At 43.6% G+C, this 20025-nt stretch overlaps 1 pseudogene; it reads left to right on the forward strand.

The window, feature by feature from the left end:
• Positions 1–11292: 11292 nt before the first annotated feature.
• LOC130685048 (sorting nexin-29-like) overlaps positions 11293–20025 on the forward strand; it is a 108068-nt pseudogene continuing 99335 nt past the window's right edge.

Consider the following 20025-nt stretch of genomic DNA (forward strand, 5'->3'; position numbering starts at 1 on the left):
GTTCCTTCGCCGCCACCCTTACCTGAGCCTCGGTAGTTCTCGGCTCCGTTCGTCCCTGCTTCCGGCTATGAAGCACGGCCAAAGACGGAACTACGAGTTCCGACAGGGCCCGCGTGACCCCGTTGCGGTTTTCCCGGGGGCCGATGGGAGTCGGAGTTCCGTGGCCCGGAGCAACCGGAAGGGTCTCCGGCTCCCGGCAGGCAGCGCGAAGAGGCGGGGACCTGGTCGCCCTCGCGGCTCCACCTGTCACCGGGTGGGGCAGCGCAGGGTTGGGTCTTGGCGCCGGTCCGTGCGGGGCCTCCGATCCAGAGCCTTTCAGCTGTCGCCGGCGGTCCACTCTGTCCTGTGAGGCACAGGATGAGGGAAAACCGACAGCAGTTCTACGGGGGATAAAGCTTTCAACCACTGGACATCCCTTCCTTCCCTTTCACCGGCCTCTGAGCGTTCTCCGTCGCACAGTCTCCCTACGTTCATTCTCTTCCCACCTTTCTTCTCCCCGCCTCGAGCAAGATTTTGTCCTACATTATGACGCCCAACTTAGAGCGTCTCTCATTTCATGTATTCATTTGGTAGAACAGACAATAAACCGTAAGACATTATAACTTAACCTACAATGTGGCTCGTAAGGCGCTCGGGTCCAGGCTCAGCGCCAACAGAGGGCATTATTAACTGGAAGCCCCTGACGATTCACTGTCTGTTTGACGAGTCTTCCAAACTTTTCCATCCCTTCCTCCTCCCGGTCCAGGGCTTTGCAAATTAAACAGGATTGCCATATTCCATGACGTACCCAGCTGTACCCAACTATTAGGGTGAGTTTGGTGCGTCTAGCTTCTTTATGCACCATTAAATGAAGTGGTTTTCTTTTGAATGGCCAGATTTGCTGTAAGTATAACCGCAGTACTTCACTGACTGCATCTCACCGTGACTGGGTGCATTTAGGTAAATGTGGGAAAAGCACGAACGAAAGACAAAGATAAATACTTAGACCCAACTGCATGAAGTAGGAAAATAACGTTGCCCTGAGCATCTGTTGTTTTCCTGTAATTCACCCATGTGGAGTCCAAATCAGATAAAAACATTGTCGAGATTTTTCTGCAAGGAGTCTAGACAGAGTGCAACTAACCTTCTAAGAATTACAGAGCAAAGGCTTGGACACATGGAAAAGATGGTTCTTAACTTTATGTTAAGGTCCAAATCTCGATTTAGAGGTGAATTTTACTTTTTAATATTTGTATTTTAAGGATAAAAGGGAATTCAGCTTAATGAGGTAGGTCAAAAACAAAGCTGTCAGGTATGCATTAAAATAAGTCTTACACTAAAGTGGTTTGAAATTGTGTTTAACATTAAACTGGCAATTTTATGGATACTTTAAAAAATACACAACACTTAGGCAACTGTAACTGTAAAGAAACCTCTGTTATAATAGCAAAGCTGGCTTTCAGTGTCTCCTCAGGCCTGTGGTCCATAATCCCTGGAATCTGGACATTGATTTTTCCCTCCAATAATAGGTAATGTATTCCTCTGATTAATACAAAGTTCTGGTTACAGCTTATTAATATAGTTCTCTGAAGACCCAATAGAATCTTTCCTAAGAGTGTCCCACTTTCAAATGATCGTCCTCAGATTTACAGAAACATCTTAACAATTGACATAAAAATCAGACCTTCATATATGGGAAATCTGCTTTACTCTTGAATTAGTTAATATTTTTATCTTACACTCACAACAAAAATAAAATACAGTGTGTCTAAAGTAAAGCACCTTCTCACTCAAGGTTTGCACCCCATAACCTGCTCCTAAGAAAATGTCAACGCAAGCAGCTTACTCAAATAGTGAACCACACTGTAGGATGCCATACCTCAAGATATATCCCCCAAAGGGCTACATATGATCATGCTGATAGGTTAGTTCTTCACCTCTAATTAAATTAGTAGTGTTTCTTTGTGCCTGGTACTTTTTCTAGGGACAAGGACAGAAACGGCTAAGCCTGCAGATGAGAAAAGCAGTAGATGTCATTAACTTCCCTGTCCCTGAATAGAATAATTATGGATATTCAGGCAAGAATCCACTCCATTGATTTTCAAATGCTTTGACCTGCCAGGGTTGAGGCACTGCTCCAGCAGGAAAGTGAGAAGCTCTTCTTGATAATTACTGTCGTGCTAAAACTGAGCAACTCGAGGTCAGGGGCTTTTCTTCAACTTCTTTATGTTCCCAATGCCCAATAGAACGCCTTGCATAGAAAACATGCTTAGTAAGTGTTTAATGAATGAACGGGTGAATCAATACGGAGTTTAGGAGGACACTGCCCTTCTATACTCATCTAGGGCTGTTGAGACACAGGATGATCAACTTTAAGAGAGTTTTTCCAAGGACATCCTGCTATTTTTTGTGAATGTGCACACGGGGTTAGCTTAACAACAGCTTTACTTTGGAAAGCTATGCTTATTCATGGTCTGAGGCATTTTACGACACATCATTCCCATTGCCCAGTGCAAATTCCACCACCTGGCATTCCTAGTAGTTACTCTTGTTCTATGTGGTTTTCCTCTCCTCCCTTAGCTATTCTACCTTTAAATTTAATCAGGGTCTCAGCATTTGTAACTTTTAGTCAACTGCACAGTATTTTGTTTGTTTTTTAAATCTTTTTATCTTTTTTTTTTTGAAGCAGAGTAAATGTTTCATGTAAAGTTGGTTGCTAAACGAGAGAAAATGTGCAGGCGACCTCAAGGAGGACAGGCGCCTTGAAAGGTTTAAGTTTTATTTGAAGAAAGAAAGTGCACACTCAGAGAAAGGGGAGTGTGGGCTACTTCAGGGAGAGAGACACGCTGAAACATTGGGAAAAAGTTAAAAGTGCGGGTGGCCTCAGAGAGAGAAGCCAATCTTTTTTATCTTTTAAAAAATCTTTTTCTCTTTTATACTTCTGAACACAAGGCCAAATGAAGGTCCCAGGGTTTAGTGGGTGAAAACACATCCACGTGAATGGACCCTGATGCAGCAGTCCCAACTCCTGGGAATGTTTTCTATGCCCAAGGGTGAAAAGCTATCCTTTCCAGCATGTTTGCAGTAGCTCCAAACTTGAAACAACCTAAATGTCCCTCAACAGGGAAATGATTAGCTAAGTAATAGTATATGAATATTATGGAATAATATGCAGCTATTAAAGGAGTGAAAGAGACAAGGTGCCAACATAGAAATACGTTTATAATATATGGTAAAGCAGGGAAAGAACAATGACGTAGTAGTGTAATAAACAGTAAATCAATCTCTCTCATACAATCCTATTTCTTTAAAAGTATCTAGTTTTTCCCTCTCTGGAATGCTCTTTCCCTAGATCTTCACCTCTCTAGCTCATTCACATTCAACTCAATTACCGTGTCCTCAGCTCAGAGGCCTCTCCTAGCCACCCTGGCCCTCCACCAACCCACGTCACTCTCTACCTTCTTACCTAGTTTTATTTTTTCACAGCACTTACACAATCTGAAATTCCTACTGGTTCCCATGCTTACTGCCCTTTTCCTCCTACCAGAAAATTAATCGCATCAGACTGTGCTCCAGTCACCTGCATCATTGCCTGGCATGGATCAAGTGTTCAGTAAACATTTTGGAGAGAAAGAGACACATGCATCTTTTTGTACATCATAAAACTTTTAGAAATGTGGACAGTTAAATATTAAACAGTTAATGGAAGGTGTACTAATGGAGTGGGATTGGATGTGGAGAGGAGAGCAGCTGGGAGAAGAAGAAAGTGCAATTTTGTACTTATACTATTATGTTTGGGTTTTCCTACAATAAGCAAATTGCTTTTTCCAAAACTTTTTAATGAGGTGAAATTTATATAACATAAAATTAACCACTTTAAAGTGAACAAGTCAGTAGTGTTTAGTGTAATCACAATGTGCAGCTTCCACCTTCATCTAGTTCCCCAACATTTTCACCGTGGCACACGGGCTCCCGTAATCATTATATGAACGCTTCCCATTCCCGTGGGAACTCGCTCCCCTCTCTCCTGTCCTCCTTGTCCCCATATCCACCAATCTCATTTCTGTCTCTAGTATTCACCCATTCCAGTCATTTCATACTAATGGAATCATACAATAGATCATCTTCTGTGTCTGGCTGCCTTCACCAGCATCATATTTTCACGGTTCATCCATGTTGTAACAGATGTAAGAGCTTCATTCCATTTTATGGCCAAATGATATTCCATGGATGTACCACTTCTTATTTATCCATTCTTCCGTTGATGAGCAACTTGCTTTTGTAACTTCAAGACATTAAAAATAAAAGAAAGGATAAACAGGTGAATCACAGTAAGGTACACAGTCTACTTAATTGTATCAGGGCAATGTCAATTTCTTGGTATTGATAGTGTATTATAGTTACATAAGGTGTTACCATTGGGGAAAGTAGGGTGATAGGGGACCTCTTGTAATATTTTTGCAATTTCTGGGGAGTCTTTAATTATTTCCAAATAAAAAGTTAGAATGTTAAAAATGCTCATACCAACAAAAAAGAGAAGTTTTCTGAACAAGTAAAGCCCACTTGTAATTAAACTGACTTTAGCCTTGATTGCTATGTCTTTATTGAAGGTTTTTTCTGCCTTCCTTAGTTAAATTTGTTTGGGCCATGGATAGCCCTGGGGAAAGGATCTTCTTTTCACTTTGAGAATTTGTAAATATAGAACAGTATCAAGAATCACAAACACCTACCTATGTAGAATCCCCAGATTGTCCATTGTTAGCATCTGATCACCTTGTTTTATGTTTTAAGATCAGAAATAAAGTAGTTCTAATACATATGTTGCCTCTTTTACTCCCATCCCAGTCAAATTCTACCCTCCCCAACAGGCTATCATGTATGAAATGTGATCCATTTAATCTATTTAGAAACATTCACATATACAACATATAAATCAATGAAAACCACCTTATTGTTTTAAAATTCATATATCATACATAAAACCTGTTTTCATGCCATGTGTTTGTCTCTTAACTGTGATAGAGTAACTCCATCGATGTTTATACCTCTTCTTTATTCACCCATTTCCCTTTTAGGCTTTTATGTTATTTCCAAATTTTTGTTATACCCACAGTATTTGTACAAATGTGTCTGGATACTGTCAGAGGCAAGTTACAGAAATTTAACTGGATTTAATCAGAAGAAATGTATTACCTTACATAACCATGTTAAAAAACAAAATTCAAGTGAATAAATTTTCAATACCTTATTGTCACTATTCAACAATTCATGAATCGGGCAGCATCCAATGGAGCAGATAGAATGGAGCTCTGGGGAGTTAAACCAAAGGAAGGACTTTTATGGGCAGAAGGGAGCAAGAACAAAGCAGTTACACTAGCAACAGGTGGATTGGTGTGGCAAGTTTTATGCTCTCAAGGGATGGCAGAGGTCTATCAGGCAGGGTATATCAGTAGTGTTGACCAGGTGAGCCCTGACTGACTGTTTTCAGATCGTATTTCTGGGGGAGCTGAAACTGTAACTAAGTTTCAGTTTGGTTATGTGGGGCTTAGGATAAATGACTCCATTTTGGACCTAATGTCCTGTTTCTAACAACCATAAGCCCTTAGATAAGACTGACTTGAGTCCATTGTATCAGGAGCTTAATGACCTCAAGGACTTACACCTTTTCATCTGTCTGCTGCCCTGCGTGTTGGCTTCATCATTAGGCTGGTTCCCAGACGGCTAGAGTCCTAGATGTTAGGTCTGGAGAAGCAAGGGAGTGCATCTCATCCTGCAGCTGTCTTCTAGGATCAGGAAACTTTTCTCAGAAGCCCACCAGGAGCTATCTCCTCCCATGTCATTGGCCTGAATTGGGTCACATACCCAATCTTGAAAAGGAGATCTCTCTCTCCTTATTGTGGTTAAATATACATAACATCATATTGTTTCCTCATTGGCTGTACCATTACACATTCTCACCAGCAACATTATTACCCATTTTGCACAAGCGTTCTGATTTCTCCACATCCTCTCCAGCACTTGTTATTTCCTGTTTTGTTTGTTTTTAGTAACAGTCATCCTAATGGATGTGAAGTGGTATCTCCCTGTGCAAAGGCGATCTCTTAAACCAGTGGTTTACACTGGTGGTTGTACATTAAAATTGCCCCAGGAAATTTTACACCTAACCCACCTCTAGACTCTGATTTAACGGGTATTGGTTAGGACCTAGGCATTGATACATTTGAAATACACCCCACTGTAGGGCCTCTGATTGAGGCCAAGCTTGAGAACCACTAGCCAGAGACAAATGTTCCAGCAAAAAAGGGATGTTGGGGAATCAATTGTGTTCAATACTACTCAGAAGTAAAATTGCTGAGTCCTCAGTTGGATTTCTGTACTTACTTTGTAGATCCAAGTCTGAATTATTCTTAGAAATTTAGAACCAGAAGTAAGTAGTCTGTTAACCCAGGTAAGTATCAGGGACAGAAAATACACTGCTTGCTGCTTAATTTCCTCACCCAGCAAACTTTGTTTTTGTCTGAATTGGCAGCAAATTAATACATTTCTTTACTTCAGTGGTTCCACTGGTGAGGCTGGACAGAATCCAAGAAACATCTGTAATATGGTTCACTTTACTTCCCCAACTCGTTTAGTGTATAAGCTTCATCAGGCGGCCTCCCTCTCCCCACCTGCCAGAGCCATCTTCGCCGGAGGGTGCCAGGTCCAGCCCTGGCCCACCTGCAGCAGCTCTGATGTGCATCTGATGGGGTCGGGGAAGTGGTTTATCCCTGAAGCTTTACCGTGCTGGGCTAGCAACTGGTTTTCCTCTGGTCCCTTAAGGGGACTTTTGTTTCCCCATTTCTTGCTGCTTTGCCCCTCACTGGGTCCTTGTAGGATCTCTCTTTAAATAATCTTGAATCTGGCTTTGCCTTGGAGACCTGTGTGGGTGGTGCCACCTGTGCTGTTCTGCTTCCTCCTGCCAAGTCCAAGTCGGTGTTTTGCCCCAACCCTCTGCCAGTTTGGCCCCTAAAAGCTTGGTGGTTCAAGACTGTTAGCCTGGCAGATCCTGGGGCAATGCCTCGATCCAAGGAGGGAAGCCCTTGGGGCAGGCAGGGTGCCTGCCATCACTTTCAGCTGCCGCCTGGCCCACCTTGCCACAGGCCTCACCAGGCTCAGCTGCCTCCCCGGATTGTATGTGTAAAGCTTTGTCCTGGTACTGTGTCTGATGCTTGTCTATTGCTCTTTAAATTGAGTTTACAGGAAGAATCAAATTGTGTGAGTGACGGCATGTTGGTAATGCTGGACTTAACTGTTTCAAGTTTCTGGGGCCTAGAATTCAAAGTGGACAGTAGCACCACTTTACAGCTATTAAATGGTGTTTTGACTTTTAAGGGCTGGCAGCCCAAGAGGATGGGGCTGAGGGGACACAAAGACCTCTTCCCTCTGTTGTTTCTCCCACCTACCTGAACTCACTCTAGGCCAGATGGCCCCGAGTATGTGTTAGGAAACCACACTTAAAAATTCTTAAGTTTTTTTCCCTATAGGGCCTTCAGCCCTTCCCCATTCTTCCATCATTCCAAAACCACACATCCCGGGCCCAGGAGCCATACTGCCGTGCCCGACCTCTTCGGGAGAAGTATGAATGCGTGTGTCTCAAGTTAATAAAAGAATATTTAAACATTGTTTAACAAAATAAAATTTTATTTTTGATTTAAGCTAAATTTCCTTTTAAATTCCTTCAAGCTTGGTTCATTGAGGTGGTTAAGTACAAATGCTACTGACTAGGAATTACCTATATAGTTAAGCTATGCCTGTGTGAAGAGGCTCGAATGCTGTCCCTGGCAGCTTTCCTCACGGACTAGAGCTCCTTCTGGACACATAGTGTCATTCTTACCTTATAAATGTGGTGTAGATGTAGCCAGTCTCCCCCGCCCCCACTGTGTGACGGAGGCAGACTGTTGTGGTGGGGATGACTCCTCCCGCCCCACCGACCTTCCGTACACGCGTAAGACTGGCACTGAGGAGGGGGGTGAACCTCAAGTCCCAAATACCCGGTCGGGTCTGAGGGCTGGGAGCTGGGCACAGGTCTAGCAGTCAAGCTTCTAGTTATACCCTATGTAAGGCAGAGCCTCTTAGTTTAGTGCTCAGAGCTTGTTTACCTCAGTTCCCAGGTAGTGAGACAGGGACCGTAGATGTAGTCAGAGTAGGATGAGGGCCTCCGGAGGAGGCAGGGCGGGATATTTGCAGTCAGAGCAATGTAACTACATGTAAGGAAACCACCCCCTACTAAAACTCTATGTTAAACATTAAGATCTAGAATCATTCTTCAGTGAGATCAGTTAATGTTCTCCAGATAAAGAAGAATAGCATGTTTTATGATGCTAATGATTCGTAACCATGTGTAAGATTCACTCTCACATGCTAAAAGGCCCAGGCCTATGTGCTGTCTTTCCTCCTTCAGATCTGACAGGTGATTTTGCAAACTGAGCAACTAACTTAGCATGCAGACCCAGCTGTAGACGACATGGTTAAGGGCAGGAAGAATTCCATCTTAAAGATAAGATTACATTTTAACACCCAGGAAGTTCAAGAGGCAAGATTCTTTAGCAAATAGACAATACCTCAGCCCACCTTGGGGGCTGGGCAGGCAGACTTTTGATGTGCTCCCAGACCAAGGTGCCGGTGTACCAGAGAAAACAAGGCAGGAAATTCCTTATGTTAATTTTTAATATTCAGGAACCACTTAACAAGTCCACACCCTAAACTCTTTCACGTTCCCAAATATCCCCCTAGATGATGCACCACTACAGACTCTCTTGTCCCTTCCTGGTATGAGCCGGGAGCTCCATTCTTTCACTTTATCTCTAAATAAAAGCCTGTACCTTGCTCTCCTACCTTGAGTGTGAAGCTCATTCTTCGGCTTCATGAACAAGAACCCCAGCATCAGTAGGATGGCTGGTCCAGGAGCTGCCAGGAAAGGTGTTCTGGCCCAGCCTGAGTGTGAGTATGAGTGTGTGTGTACATGTGTGTGCACTGGACAGGAACGGGAGGCTGGGACTTTCCATTAAAAACTTAATTTCTGTGAGTCTAGTTGGAATTTTTAGTATGAATGTGACATTTTTCTCCTTGCTTATGTCATTAATAAAAAAAACTGTGACCTATTGTAGACCATGTCGTGCCTTTTATTTTTGTGGGCAGCAGAATTCTCTCATCATTATGAATATGACCCATGGAAGGGACCCAAAGTACAAAGAAATCCACACCTTTCCAGCTGGAGAAACAGGGTGGAAGTCTAGGGAAAGGAAATCCTGGGGCAAAATACCTCTAAAAACCGAAATCAGTCCAAGGGAGAAATAAAGTTTCAAATCCATTTATTGCTTACAAAACTGCAGTTCAGCCCATCTGTCTCCTGCTCAAGCAGCAGCAAAAACCCGCCCTCCCCTTCACCTCTCAGGTACAGATAAGCCCTCCCTTGCCCAGGTAATTACCCATTGATACCGAGATGAACTTCTCTCCACCCAGGAGGAATAACGCAAATGCACTAAAGCCATACTTCTTTCCACCTCTGAACACCTATTGATATGCAGATGTACAAAAGCCTGGTGGGATATTCTGGAAATATTACAATTTTACCCACATCGTCAATGCAACTCTATGAAGCGTGTATGTGAAAACTGAGCAATGGTTACAGAGGGCGGCAGACCTAAACTAGAGTTTCCTTCGGCTGGGAGATTCAGACACATCAGTCTTTAATTACAATAACAAAGTAACAATTGTAAAATATAATCCTGAAAATGGGAAAAAGCACCCCATCAACCAAACACACAAGTACTTTCATTTTGACATTGTCTCAACCCTAACACATGGCCACGTTTTGGGGCAATTGTAATCATGGTGCACACACTCTTTTGCATGGGGCTTCCTTAATGTACTATCATTGGCCTTCCCTGTGTTTCCAACATCTTTATAATTAGGATTTTCAAATTACTACAAGAAATCTCTTCCTTGTGAAGAGGGCCATGATTTGCTTAGCTAATTCTCTGTAGTGGAGTTTCGGTGCTTTCCACTTTTTCACTATTATAAACGACACGGCAGAGCATCTTTCTCCAAAGAGCTCTTGACTTCTGCTGAGTTCAATAGACAAATTCCTAGGGACCAGAGATTTCATGCTGACAGGCAATGTGGTAGAAAACTATGAAGCTGTGGGTTACACTGAACTGGGCTGGAATTCTGGCTCCATTCCCCCGTGGGGGGTGCTCCTCCATTCTGTGTTCAACTGTGGATCAAGACTCAGTGGATCAATCATTTTAGTTAGCATTAAAAAGAAAGAAAAGTAGGAGAGAGTATATTACCTACAGAAGTGTTTTGTTAAAGGTCTCCTAAAATGTGTGTACTGGTTGTAATTTTTTTTTTCTTTCTTGGAGTTGCAGGCGAACAGACTGGGAGAATGTTCCTTTTATCTTTTCTGGGTCCCATTTTTCCCAATCTGTAAAATGAGGCAGTACCCTGGACTTCCCGAAGATTAGTGTGAACACGTATTCTCAGGCGATCCATCCACCCCATCTCCATGCCACCACCAGCCTGGCTTCAGGCACTGTTACTTTCCGCTGGTCAGCAGAGAGCAATGGCCCCTTCACTCTGTGCCACTACAATTCATTCTCAACCCAGGAAGAGTAATGGTCTTTAAAACCTAATTTAGATTGTGTCACTTTGCTTAAATTGCTGCAACAGTTTTCCATTTCCTTACCTACTGAGAGTTGGTAGAACAGTCCAAATACGGCAAGGGGTTACCATGGCCTGCAAGGCCCTTCACCACCTCTTCAAGCCCCTCTCGCCACCCTTTACTCGCTCACGCTCTCTCCAGTCACCCCCTCCTGGCAGGGTCTTTGCACCTGCTGCTCCTTCTGGAACCCCTTTCCTGCGGATCTTCCCGGGCCGTCTCCTTCTCATCCAGATCTCAGCTCAAAAGTCGTCTCCTTCGAGTCGCCCTCCGGGGCTGCCCGCCTCCTTGTCCCGACGTTCTGGCCCACGACTCGATTTCCCTTCTCGGCATCCGGCGTTCTGGAGCGATGTGGTCCCATTCCTCGAGGCCTGGCTCACGGTCTCCGACGGCTGTGGGAGCCCACCCGGCGGGGAGGCGTCCTGTTTGGCCGGCCGCCTCCTGACGCTCCGGGGGCTCTCCCACAGGTGGGCCCACGAGCCAGAGCCCCGCGGCTTCGCTGAACGCCAAGAACCGCAGCCCCGGGGCCTCTACGGCGTCCGCATTTACGTTCCGGGTCAGGGGGCGGAGCCGCCGCGGCGGCGCTCCACTTCCGGGACGGGGCTGCCGGCGGGGCAAGGCGCGCTGTCTCCCGGACTGTCTGGAGCTCCGCGGCGGCAGTGGCGGCAGTGGCGGCGCGCGGAGCAGGCACCGTCCCGGGGAGCGGCACCATGAGCGGTGAGTGGCGGCGGCGCCGCTGTGACCCGCCCCGGGCGCCTCGGCTCGGCCGCTCCAGCCGCGCGGTCCGGCTCCGGGGTCCCCGCGTCCCGCTCTCCGCAGACCCCCGTTGCAAAGCTCCCGGTTCCCTGATGCCAGGCACGCCCAGTTCCTGGACCCGGACACCCGCAGTTCTCAGGCGTCCACGCTCTAGTCCCTGACTCTTGTCCATCACTTACAACCAGCTCCTAGACATCTGCCCCCCGTTTTCCTGCCTCTGCCAATGCTCCTACCTCTCTGCCCCGTTACCAGACTCCCAGTCCGCAGACCTCCAGTGTCTCAGTCCCTCTTAACTCCTAAAACTACTGAGACCCAGTTCTGGCCGCCCCCCCTGCTCCCCAGTCATTCCCACCACCAAGGCCTCTTGTACCCATTAACTCCAGTCTCCACACAGGCAGAGTGTCATCTCTGGAGACTTAGCCTGCTGATCCCTGAGCCCCGTGACCTCCTAGCTCTCAGTCCCCAGAGGTCTCTGAGTTCTCCAGCCTCTTTGTCTCCCCTGTCCCTTCTATTCTCTTGTATCCTGTCCCCCAGCACTTTACTGTTCCTGTCACCAGTTGTTCCCAGTCAGCCTGAGTTTCCCTTTCTGGTCCTTGCTTCTTACGTTTTGGTTATTTTTCATTCTCCAGCCCCTTCTAGTTCTTTTCCTAGCTTATTTGAGGTCTCCCTTGTCCATGCCTGCAAACCTTCCCTTCTTGTCCAATGCTGAGCCCATCTGGGGACCATCCTTTGGTTTTCCCAGTCCGCCCCTCTCCCTCCCATCAGTGAGGAATGAAGTTTTGGTGGGGAGGTTGGGAGGGACAGGGAAGTGCATGTGGACAGCTTGTCCTCAGTGTATTTGAAGTTTAGTCCCTGAACTTGATGGTATTCTCAGTCCTTTCCTCTGAAGAGATCTCCGTGGTGTGGTGCTAAGTCATTCCTGGGTGTTGCATGTGGAGGTGGGAGTGACTCAGGGAAGCCTCTCGGGTTGCCCAACTGGGATCTGGATTTACTTAGGAGGACTCACCTACCCTCACCATCTGTTTTCCCCTCTCTGTGGAATCGCCTCTGAAGAGTCCTTGTGTCCAGCCCCCTTGGCCCTAGCCTTTAAGCCAGGAGTTTCTGGAGGTCAGAGGGATCTGTCTCTCTTCATTTTTCACTTTCTGGTTATCTCTGGATCATTTTTTACAAGTTGTGTGCCTTTTGTTTTGCTAGTCAAGAACAAGATTTGTCAAATTAATGGTCCTAATGGGGGAGCTGCCAAGGGGGTTTCCAGAGAGGTAGTCCAGCTTCTGTTGCCAGAGTGAATGATTTTTGGCCTAATTAAAGGTTTTGGTCCTTGAACATTATTGATACCACAAAAATGTGATAATTTGGTTAACCACCCGAGAGCTCATACAGCTTGGTTTAAGTGCAGGCCCTGGAGCCAGACAACCTGAGTTCACATCCTGCCTGTGACCCATAAAACTGTGGATTTAGAGCAAGTTACTTGACTTGAAAGTAACTTTCTGGAAGTCCCAGCAAAATGGGGATAAATAATAGTACCTGTCACCTAGGCTTGTTGCAGTGATTGAATAACTACAGGTAAAGTGATTGGTACTGTGCCTTTCACATGGTTTGTAGTCAGGAACTTGGAGTTGTTTTTGTTTCAATAAGGACCCATGTGGGGTTCAGGTGGGATGGTTTTCTAGCTTAGCTCTGGGACAAGGGCTGAAGCTAGGCACTCCCTGAAAATCTCTTCCTTTTAATATGACAGGGAGTCTCAAGTTCACAGTGCTAGGCCATTCTCTCTTCTGCCTTCTTATCAGGAACAAGTGAAATTGACAAGCCAAGGGAAACTGATCAATGTATTTTTCAAGGAGTAATTTTCAATCAAAGATAAAAATGTTTTAAAATTTAATGTAAAAATATCATTAGGTCTAAGGCCAAACAGATTACAAAAGGAAATCAACAAATGGCTATTTCAGGAAAGGCTTTAAGGATGAAAGCCTTCTTTTGGAAAGATTCTAATTAAGGTAGAAGAAGTGGCTGAGGATGGAAGGGGGGATGTCCTAGGTATTTTCAATCATTTTCTCTTTTTTCCTGTTTAATTGAGAAATAATTGACATACATCATAAGTTTAAGGCAAACGGCATGATAACTTGAATTAATTTGTTGTGAAATGATTACCACAATGGATTTAGCTAACATCTATCTTCTCACATACATACAATACAAAGAAATGATAGAAGAATAAAGGAAGATTTTCTCCTTGTGTTGAGAACTCAGGTTTTACTCTCTTAGCAGCTTTCTTGTATATCATACTGCAGTGTTAGCAATAGGCGTCATTTTGTTCATTATATTTCTAGTACTTATTTATCTTGAATGTGCAATTTGTACCTTTTGACCAGTTTGTACTTATAACTCCCCCTCGTTTCTTGAAAATACAGTTGAAATGGGTTTTTCCTACCTGTGGGATTGATAGTTGGCACATAGTAAAGTACTGTGGCATGAAAATATCTCCTCTCTTTTGTCCTTTTTTAATAGAAAAATTTGAAAATCACCAAAGTGGAGAGAATAGTCTAGTGAACAATTACCAACTCATGACCACTTCACCTGTCTACCTGTCTACCTATTGCCCTTCTCTCCAGTTTACTTTGAAGCAAATCTCAAAACACTGTAACATTTCATCTGTAAATATTTTGATAAGTATCTAAAAAGTCTAGGGACACCATTTCAAAAATGTGACTCATTTCCAATATCATACCTATAAGAAATTAGTAATAATTCATTAATATCATCATATTGTTCACATTTCCATTGCCTTATAATTTTATAGTATATTTTTAAGTCTTAGGACCTAAATAAGGTTTAAGCAATACAGATTGGCTTGTCTTTGAAGTTTTTTAGATCTCTTTGTGTTTTTTAGTTTGTTATTGTTTTAGTGTTTAGTTTATTCAGAGTTGTGCAAACATTACCATAATCAATTTTAGAACATTTTCATCACTCCAAAAAGAAACTCGTACCCATTTGTACCCATTCCTCATTCTCCCTCCCCTCAGCCACAGGCAACCACAATTTTACTTTCTCTCAGTATGGATTTGGCTACTCTGGATATTTCATATAAGTTAATCATACAATATGCGGCCTTTTGTGTCTGGCTCTTTTACTAAGTATCATGTTTCCAGGGCTCATCATTTGGCCTGGATCTTTCTTCGGTCCTTTTTGTGGCTGAATGCTGTTTTGTTGTATGGATATTAAATATTTTGTTTATGCATTCTTCAGCTGATGAACAGTTGACTTGTTTCCACCTTTTGGCCACTGTGAATAATGCTGCTGTGAACATTCATGTGCACGTTTTCATTTTTCTTACGTAGATACCTGTGGGGTAGAATTGCTGGGTCCATTTCAGGAACTGTTAGACTGTTTTCCAAGGAGGCTGCTCCATGTTCCATTCCTCCCAGCCCTGTACGAAGGTTCTGGTTTATTCACATCCTTGTCAACGGTCATTTTGGTAATAGCTATTCTAGTGAGTGCGAAGTAGTATCTCTTTGAGGCTTTGGTTTGCATTTCTCTAATGATTAATGATGTTGAGCATCTTTCTATATGCTTGTTGGCCATCTGTATGTTTTCTTTGGAGAAATGTCTACTCAGATCCTTTGTCCCTTTTTTGAGTTGTTCTTATTGTTGAACTATAGGAATTGTGTATAATTTCTGGATACAAGTCTCTTATCAGATAAATTATTTACAAAAATTTTCTTCCATTCTGTTTTCTCACTCTCTTGATGGTGTTCTTTTTTTAAACTATATGCCTCCTTTCATCTCTTTTTTCCCTCTTGGATTTTTTTGTTGAAGGAAGCTGTTTATCCTGTAAGGTTTCTTGTGGGATTTTGCTGACTGCATCCTTTTGGGGAGGTTTGACGTGTTTCTCAGTTTCTTGTATATCCTATACATTGGAAGTTAGAGTCTGCTATATATTTAGTTGAAAATGTTTGAGCAGCGTCAGAAGTTAGATGGGTTAAAGGCCGAATACATTAAGTGCAAATAACCAGGAAGTGGAACGGCTAGGTAGTTCATACACAGGACAAATGGGTATCATGAGGCCAGAAACAACTAAGATGACCGTCAAAAGAAGAGGAGTGGATAAATATATGTGGCAGGGTCACATGACAGAAAACCTCAAAGATATTAAAGGGAATAAAAGGCATTTATAAACATCACCATGGCTATATCACAAACAGTAACATTCTCTGAAAAAATATTGGGGTGCAGAATTATACCTAAAATGTGTATATCTTGATGCACAGTAAAACATGCATATGAAACAATGTTTATAAATTCATGTAAATATGTAGATGTAAACAAATTGGCGGTCGCAAGGGCACTTGCCACATGTGGTGGCTGTATTAGGGGGGTAGTGGTCAAGATTTATTTTCATTTTCTTAAAGAATTCAGTAGGTGGGAATCCTTGATTACCAGTGCTGCAAGATAAGGAATTCTGATTTTCAGATAATGATTTTGCTCTTACTGGAAAAGTAGACCTTGTAAGGCCAGAAAGTCATTGTGATTCTTAACACTGTCTTTTGTAAGGTCCTCAGTGCTCCTTCCATTAGTAATTATCCTGTCAAGAATCCTTCTTAAGTTGGAAAGACTCTGAAATCCCCATTTCAAGGATGGGGAAACCAGGCCCTGAGAAGTCAGAGAATTTGTGGAAAAGACAAGCTCTAAGGGTCTGATACACCAGAGTTTGGGGCTCTGTGGGTAATTTGCTGCTGTTTCTTGCTTGATGTTTATGTACATTTTGGCAATTTTTTTCTTATTTTTCTGGAATGTTGAAGGTCATGCTTTTCTCTTTGGCATTGACTGGGTCATCTCCAGCAGTGGTCTGTAGTTGGCATAAAGAATTGGTTGCAACGAGTGAATGGAAAAAAGAATATTTGTGGTTTTCATTCAAAGCAGGGAAAGTGATGATATCAAGTTTTTTCCCCCTAATGTAGGCACTGGGTTGATCTATTGTGACGACTGTACAAAGTAAGTGTTCCACTGTCTGCAAATATTTGACCACCTCCTGCGCAAGCAAGTGGCAATGGACTAAATCTCATTGACACTGACTCTCCTGCTTCCCTGTTGCGTGGCTCCACCTGGGTAACCAATGGGCGTCAAGTTCTTAGAGCTCTTAAAATGTACAACTAAAATCTAAAATTTTATGAACTGTCCAAATTCTGGCAATGTGAGCACAATTCCAGATAAAGGACCTTCCATTCTGATACCATCTTGTCTATACGTAGGCCGTGCATTCTCAGTGGGGGTGATACCACCCTCTTGGGGCCAAAAATTGGTTCTCAAGGGAGACAAAAATGTTACTGTTAGGCACAAAGCACAGATATGCATGTACTGCATGAACAGATGTACAATATATCTGTGGTATTAAAATTTCATGGAGGGGGTAATTTTAAGAAAAAAATGTCTTAAAAGGATCCTAAGGGGAAAGTAATGAAAGAAAGGTCAAGAAACACTGATACAGGTTTAAGTACTTTTACCATTATCATATACATTTTCATTTTACTTTAACCCTTAACATTTCAGGATAAAACTTCATATTGACCACTTTTTAAAAAATTGAAGTATCATTGATAGACAATCTTACGTTGGTCACAAATGTACAACACAGTGGTTCAACAGTTACCCATGTTATTAAATCCTTACTACCTCTAGTGTGGTTACTATCACTGTAGAAAGATGTTACAGAATCATTGACTATATTCTCCATGTGGTACAGCCATCCCTGTGACCAACTTACATTGTGATTGTGAATTATTGTGCCCCTTTATCCCTCACACCCTCTCCCCTGCACCCACCCCAACCACTCCCTCTTGGTAACCACTAGTCACTTCTCAGTGTCTATGATATTGAGCCCTTTTATGGATTTCATAATCCATCATTAGTCCATCCTTTTGCATGTAGCAGAATTTGTAAAGTGTTTGACTTTACTCATAGAAACAGCTTATTTTCCTCCCTTCTGTTCTTTTCTATTTGTTGTTCTTACTATAAATAATGATGCAGTTAACAGTTTTGTTCGAGGGAGTTTTCCTTCCTTGCAATTGATAGTGTGTAAAATAACGTCTTTAGGATGATTTCCCTGAAGGAGCATTAACATGTGTTGGTCCTTCTTAGTTTCCCTGCCTTTCAAAGTTGTAGTGGTTTAAAATACTTCCGGGAAGAATGAGGACTCTAGTGGAGCAGAGTCTGGCCAGAGATTCAGGGTTCAACGGTGAGCAGACATTTATTGGCTGACAGTTTGGTGCATCTTCTATCACTTAGCAGAGGGCTGTAGTGTTGGTCTCTGTTGAAGTGAATTAAACAAACCTACCAAAGAATGTCTTGTCGGGGTCATGGGTGTGTTAGCCAAGATTCTTTCCAATTGCGTGTGGCAGAAGCTGATTTCAGCACAATGGGAATTTAAAGTGTCTTATAGTGGAAAAGCCTAGAGATAAGGCTGTCTTTCGGCTCAGTTGTATTCGAGTGCTAGAGTCATCAGGACTACCTTTCTGTCCCACTCATAACTCTTGTTTCCTTTCTTGGCTTCATGAGGGTGCCTCGTCCATGGAGGCGAGGTGGTTCCTACCGGCTCCTGGTCACATCCTGCAGTGTAGCAATGCCTGAGGGAAGAGCGGGCTTCAGAAGTCCTCAGGCTGACTCACCATCCTGGAACCCATCACTGTGACTCTGGTTGACCAGGTCTGGGTCACATGCCCAGTCCAGAGCCCGAGGGGGATGTCTGACCTACTTATTGTCTGGGTAGAGGCTGAACTAAAGGTGAAGGGCTGTTGTGATTTTGAGTGGGGTGGTCAGGGAAGACCTCACAGAGAAGGTGGTACCTGAGCAGAGACCTGAGGGAGGGGAGAGTGACTTCTGGGTTTTGCTCCCGAGCAGCTGGAAGGGGTAAGAATGACCTTTTACTGAGGTGGGAAGGCAGTGGAGGAGCTGGTTTGGGTGTGGGGTGAAGAAGTTTGAAGCCTCCAGGGGAGTGAAGACTGTCCAAGGCAGCACCCTGTGGGGCCTGTGCTCCTGGGCTCCCTAAAAGGAGGGAACCTTGAGCGCTCACTTCTCATTATTCCTTGCCTGAGTCTGCACATCTTGTAATCTGCTCTTTCCTCCCCCATCATAGAAAAAAAAAACAACCAAGAACCCACAATGACATTAAAGACTATTGTGAAAACACAGAATGTACCTATTCATATTGCCTCTTTAGCACATTAAATATTTGGACTTTTAGGTGTTCCCCTTCTGTCCTTGTTGAAAGCGTATGTGTTTCATATAACTGCATGAGTCTACTCTGAGCTAGTGTTTCCACTTATAGTCGAGCACCCATCCATGTTCTTACTCATCACAGTTAGTGAAAAAGACTGAATGACATTCCACCAAGTGGACGTACCACAGTTATTTAACCTTTCCTCATTGTAGGAAAAAAATGTAAATTAATTTATAGTGTTCTAGGGTGGGACTGGCACTCGGTTTCTGTAAAGGGCCAGGTAGTAAATAGTTTCTGCTTTGCGGGCCATCTGGTCTCCATCCCAACTACTCAGCACTGTTGCTGTACTAAAAAAGCCATGAAGGCCGTAAGTAGATGGAAGGATGTGCTGTGTTCCCATTAAACTTATTTAAACTTTTAATTCCTTCATCAGAAGATGGAAATTAAAGCAAGTGATGAATGTACAGTCCCTTACTCAGCACCTGGAAGATAGAGGCACTGGTGAAATAGGTATTTGGGACTTTTCTCAGTTCCACCATTTCTCCTCCTTAGCTTAGTTTCTAAGGTGTCAAGCAGGTATTGTGATATTTCTGTAGATTTTGCTATGCACTGCCACGTGGCTTCCCAGAATTCACTGTGCCAAGGTGTGGTGTCCAGTGGCACATCCGTGCCTCCCGGTAGCTTTACCAGCATTGGGCAACTTCATTTTAAGTGTTTCTTGGTGAATTTGATGGTTATATAATGTAGTAAGTTTATAATTTGTATTTTCTTCAGCCATGGGGGGAGATACATTCTCTCTTCAAAGTGCTGGCACAGTGCCTTTTTAGTGTTTTTTGTTTTTCTAAAGCAGGGATTGGCAAACTGGGCTGGCCACCTGTTTTGTGAATAAAGTTTTATTGGAACACAGACCCATCTATTCATTGACTATTTAGGGCTGCTTTTGCTCTACAGTGGCAGAATTGAATAGCTGTGACAGAAGCCATCTGGCTTGTAAAGCCTAAAAGATTTAACATTTTGCTCTTTAAAGAAATGTTCGCTGACCCCTGCTCCAGAGTAAATTCTTTGCCCATTTATGAACCTGCTGTCGACTCAGTCTTTGATCTTAGACATCACAGGGCCACTTGAACGGTTGGAGCCTTGAAGCAGAGCCTGTCTCTCTCCATTGTGCCGTGGTGGACAGTGTGTCCTTTTGTTCGTGGCCAGCTGTGCCATTTTTCCGCACAGTCCTGGGAGCCAGCACCCTGACTTTGGGGAAGAATGACGTCCATTTCATCTGTTTGTGTGCTAATGCCGGAGCAGACGGAACTGCCGCTTCACTCTGTGTTACACACGCCAGCTGCCCCCCGGTCCTGGTGCGTTTTGGTTCTCTCTGTTCAAGGCA

This window comes from Manis pentadactyla, chromosome 10 (genome assembly GCF_030020395.1).
Source record: "Manis pentadactyla isolate mManPen7 chromosome 10, mManPen7.hap1, whole genome shotgun sequence".
Classification (NCBI taxonomy): Eukaryota; Metazoa; Chordata; class Mammalia; order Pholidota; family Manidae; genus Manis; species Manis pentadactyla.